Source organism: Triplophysa rosa, linkage group LG5 (genome assembly GCF_024868665.1).
Source record: "Triplophysa rosa linkage group LG5, Trosa_1v2, whole genome shotgun sequence".
NCBI lineage: Eukaryota > Metazoa > Chordata > Actinopteri > Cypriniformes > Nemacheilidae > Triplophysa > Triplophysa rosa.
Window position 1 is genome coordinate 22,976,236 of NC_079894.1, and position 6,014 is coordinate 22,982,249.

Sequence of the window (6,014 nt, forward strand, 5' to 3'; positions counted from 1 at the left end):
TTTTTCCACATGAGATCGATTTAATCTGTTGGTATGCATATCCACTCAACACCATAACCCATAACAATCTATACCGATTTCACAGATAATAGGCTAATTACTGATGACGTTAATATTGTTGGTCATATGATTATTATTGATAACGATAACTTTTTCATTTTGTTGTTGTAGCCTATATACCCGTAGACGAGTATAGCAACTTACAAAAGTTTAAAATGTAATGCCACAATGTTTTTCAATATTTATTTTAAAAAATCTGTTTTGAATTATTTTTTTACACTTGACCATTTTCTATGACAATTTAGTATGAAAAAACTACAAGATTTTTAAACCCTTCAAAATCTTTTTGAGCTCGACCAATAATTCGAAGAACCTGAAACAGCGGCTAATGCATACGTTTGATCTCGAGCTCTGAAAGAATTGTCTAAACGCAAAAGCTAACTCTTAAAGTCATGCAGATTTAATAATAGTGATTTTCACTATGTGTGTTCTGTCAGCTATATAAGTTAATTTAAATGTGGCCTATAGTTTTGTCTCAGAAAAAAATGCATTAACATTCACTTCAAATGTAGCAAAAAAAGTAGCTGCAGGTATATTTTTCACAATAGGCCTAAAAACCTGAAATATTATTACCCCAATAATAATTGCATAAGTGCGTGACGTAGTCAGGTTGATTAAATCATATTAAAGAGTTTGTGAACATTTTGGATTTATAATTAAGCTTTGCAAGGGTTGTGACCTCAGCATTCACCCATGTAGCCAATAGTATTATTTAAATAAGTCATTCTGATTATTATTTAATTTTCAGTGCCATTGGTAGGCAGGGCACTTTTGGCACAACGGACTGCTAACTAATTGCTTCTCATCTTAATCACTGGCGTTGTATTTTTGGCCTGCATGCTGTATAATGACATTTTACAGACTGCGTGCGTGTGTGAGCGAGAGAGAGAGAGAGAGAGAGAGAGAGAGAGTTATACCTCACACCCAAAGCAGACCTCGTTTTAATTAATTGCATTGCATATCTCAGAGCAGCCTGCTATGAACAAATGTTTGCGAACATGTCCCCCTTTGCCTCGTACGGTGTATTAAATACTGTTAGAATGTTTTCCGATTGAAGAATGTCTATTGCACACAACAGGCTCGTGGTAACTCGATATGGTCATAAAGTGAGTGTGGATATATGCGGAATGAGGAGAGACTCAGTTTGATTATCTTTAAAGGGATATTGGATATCCATGTCAAATCAATTTTAGAGTGAAAAATCCAAGGCAGAAATGTTCTACATCGGTGGAAAAAAAGACATCATAAATAAAGAGGCAAACGCCACACTGGAGAAATGTAAGCGCCCCTGGTTTAGTTTAGACTCTTAAACCAAATAACCCCGGGATGTGTTTCATAGAACTCTGGAAAAATGCCATTATGATTAAACTCAAGAACAATGTTTCAGCTCTGCGGAGTGCCTCAAAAACGCAGTGATAGACTGAAAAGCAGAAGCGATGTGACTGGGGATAAGGTTTGATCTTTACTCTCGGCAGTATGTCATTTCTGATCGTAATTTATCATTTTTAAACTCTCTTTTTCGATTAATCCAACTTTTAAACTTTGGATGATAGCTAGGACCTCTCTAGGGTGAATGCGCGATCAGGATTTAAATTCGAATTTCACAATACAAAAAATATATGCATTGTATTTATTTTATTTTTATGATTTATTTATTTAACATTTTTATTAGGCCTACTAATGTATTGTTATACGTATTACTACATGTAAGTATTTTATCATATGTACTTACATTTGTTTTCTATGATAACCTGCTCTTTATAGTAGCATTTTCCCTTGGAGACAAATATATTTCAGTTCAGTAACAAGCATCAAGTTACTACAACACAATCACACATTGAATGCACTCAGTCATATCACACACTGCTAATGGAACAACAAAGAGCAATGTTGGCAAAATAACTGTTGTGGAACATCCCTCCCTACTGCGGACTGCTTAAGTAAATATTTACCACTCGAGCTGCTGTGGGAAACACGTCGCTCTTACAGTAAAGTGACAAACCACTCGATAATAGTCGTCTTCACAATGGAAGCTCGCTGTTGTGATGACTTTATTTACCCAGGGTCATTAGAATAACTATGAAGGGATAGTTGTTAGCGGTTTCCTTCTCGTGCTAAATGCTTTGCTCTGACATGGCACAGCTCAGTAGCAGGAACTGGCAACAGTGAAAAAAATAACTTTCATTGTATCTTTCATCTTTAATTTACTTATTTTATGTATCACTAAAGTAAATTCACTAAACTAAAAAAACCTGTTTATTAAATAAATGTAGCCAATTAAAAGTTGGTTATTAAATCAAACGTATCCGATGACAATTAAATGCATCCATAAAAATCAAATAAAACATTTGTAAAAATGTTTTTTTTTTTGCTCGAAATGTTATAACGACTATTTCTTATGCTTGCATTGCATATTATGTGTTCTTACACACATTGATTGCATTTGCTTGCAAGTTATCATTGCTCATATTATTATTGATTATAGGCCTGTCGATGTCTTACATATGAAAATGCTGACACCTCACCTTCACCCTTATCAGTCTTTGCTAATGAGTTTAACAGTCTCCACTAATGTTACATTGAGCCGCTGCAAATGGTGAAGTGTTTGATGGTCCTAATTAAACGGTGGTAATGAATGTAAGTATCTCAAGGCAGTAGCCTGCAAAGGAAATTAAGACTTTTGCATGACACAGGGTAAATAAAGTCACCCAGTAAGGGCGAAATGGCCTTTGGAAATGAAGCGTTTGTTCTGAGGGCCTCGGGGCACAGTAATGTCTCTACATGATGGCAGCGGGACAGGGAGTTTATTGCCCCCGTGGTGAACCTTGGCCCCGGGGCCAGTGTTTCGGCATTATCGCTCTCAGGTGATCAGGGCAACCAGTAGCGCACCTCTCAACAGGTGGTAAGCCTCAGAGATACGAGGATTCCTCTTCTGGTTCATGGTTTGAAATACGTACTTACGCGATCTGCTTGGGAAAGCCATCACGTTTTTGCATCTGTCATCAAAATCCCATACGTTTAAAGGGATAGTTCACCCATAGTGAAGTAGTGAGTATAATGATGACAGAATTTTCATTTTGGGGTGAACTATCACTTTAACTTTCTCAAGCTGTGAGGTACCAACAGCTTTAAAGTTTGGTGAAGTATACTTCTGACCACAAGTCGGCGCTTGGAACAAGAAAAATAAATTATAGTGCCGTAATAAGGATTTGGACACGTCAGCCACTATTTGGTGTGATTGCAATAGTCTATAAATATTTTACGACAAAGACTACACAACTTAAGAACTTATAGGGGGAACATAATAGTTCGTCAAAAGAATAAAAAAATGAAACTAAGTATATTCTAAATATTGTAATATTTATTGTATGAAATTGTATTAATCGCTGACTGAAGCGGGCGTCCAGATTGTAAATTTCTCAATTCATCTAACATTTTTTCCTTCTCAACATCAGACCAAGGTGAGAGAAAATCAGTCAAAAGGTAAACACCACAACTCCAGTTTACCATCAGCGTTATGAGCTGTGTTGATGTTTGATGATGTCAATTCAGTCACGCCAATGTTACTGATTATCTCGATGCAGCCTTAGAGAATAACAGTGTCTCCATGTGAGCAAGTTATACCTGAATTATGGTGAAATATTAAAAGCAACTTCTTCGAGCTGATTATAACTAAAGAAAAGAAAACCATACACTTTAATATTCATTTCAATGTGATTGGTACTTACTAAGTAAGTTAGTGTGAAATAAACGCTGTAAATGTGCTCTGTTCAGCATTGTTGGAAAAAGGTAAAAACCTCTTGAGAAAATAAACCATGGTTTTACTACAGTAAACGTAGTTTAAATATCCTAAAGGGGGGTACTAAATCTTTTAGATATTTTTGTATGTATAATTATATTATTAAATTAAAGGACGTTTATATTTTCCATAAATTCAAGTTATTTCAGGACCACCGCGCGCGGACAGCTCCCGCGCTCTCCGTTGACACCTCTTGACTGAACGCCTTTGCATTTTCGGCGGAGTGTCTATTCGCGTTTTTCTGCTGTTTGTTCAGTTAAAAATCATGATATATTTAATACAAATGTATCAACACAACAACATTCTAGAGTCATTGCTTTACTTATTTGCTTTTTAAACGAAGCGACTCACAGCGGAGAGCCTCAAGTCAAACACTAGGTAAAATCTTAACATTTTAGTACGATTATAAGGCCTGCCATTTAATAATAAATACAATAGTTAAATTGGACTTTTGTAAAGCCAATTAAAGAAGTAACATAGTTTTTCAAGAACGTATAGTCTGTCGTATAAACCATGCGTCATTTCTCTGTGTGCAGGACTGAGCGATACAGAAACACTCTGTTTGTGAGCTAATATTTAAACACATATCTGTAGTTCAGCAAAACAGTCGACATAAATTAAATTTGGGTTAACAACGCTCAGCAATGCCATCTAGAGGTGTAATCAGGTAATAACATGTGACTATCTATTCTATGACTGCATATTTTATGGTTAAACTGGTCAATCTATATAAAACAGAATTCCGTACTATTTCCAAGTGAGTAAATATATGACATACATTTATTGGATTAGTTGACAGGAACATGCTGACTATTCTTCTATAGATTTCATTTATTTAAAAAAATAACCCTTCTTTTTCTCAACAGGTGTTGTTCTAGCATTGTGAAACCTGAAACTTGGTATAGCACTTCTCATATTATTGCCTCCCCATGACATATCGCTTCATTGATTCCTCATTCTTCTAAGTTGCTTTGAACAAAAGTGTCTGCGAATTGCCTATATGTAAATGCAGACAAAAATATTACAGTTTTTTATTAACATCCCTTTATCAAGCTTGTGCGCGTAAATGCACAGTTTGTTTTTTTCATATTAGATTCTCAGTCTCTCACTATAGTGAAGCCTGTGTCCTCTGCTTTACCCCTGACGTGCTCATTCTCAGAATGAGAGGCAGATGACGGCGTTGATCTGGAATGATCGGTGTTTTCCAGACAGCCTCGGGCTGAGATAATCTCTCTCTGCTAACATCTTCTAAACAATGCTGTCCTTTAAACATCTATTCCTGAAAAATATCTGTTAATCATGAGCTTTATTGCTGCAGCTGAGCTATAAATCTTAACATGCCATGAGTTAACAGATCATTTTTCAGGCATACAACTATAGCTACAACACAGCCGTAAAACACCAACTATTACACATGCCCTTATAGTATACACACAATGTCAGGCCACTGGTATCATCATATTTGACATGAATATGACAAATACAAAATTGCTTTTAACTTCGAAGACTTTGGTGTAAATTGTGTGAGCCACACCACACACACGCACCACTAAGCTACTGATCCTTCTAAGGTGGTCACGAGGTTAATGTTAAGAGGGCATTCCTGATCAATACCACAAGTCACGGTGTGTTTTTTAACTATGTGTAATGGATTTTATTGATTCTTGCATAACTTAAGCACGAGACGTAACAGCATTTAGACATGAAATCCGTGTCAGTAATAATGCATGTAAGCCATTCCTCATATTAGTCTATTAGTCCCACTCGATAGTGAACATATATATGAAATACTAAAAAAAGTGGTTGTGCTTGTTCTGCTCACCTTAAAAATAACAAACATTTTTTTATACATTTAAAAGACAGCTTTTTTCCCAAAACAATTTATATAGTATCGCTAAGTTAAAGAGTAACTACACAGCAAAATTGCCGGTGTGAAAGGAACACCCACAGTGTCACATTTAACACCGGAAAAGTGTCTATATGTGTCCACACTATGGGGTGTAAATGTTACACTTTTGATAGTGTTAACTTTTTTACACCCAATTAATGTAACTTTAACACCAAGTGTTGTTAAATGTAAAACCACATCAACACTACTCGATGTTATTTTTGCACTACACTGGTGCTAGCATACAAATACAGTGTTAAAAATGAA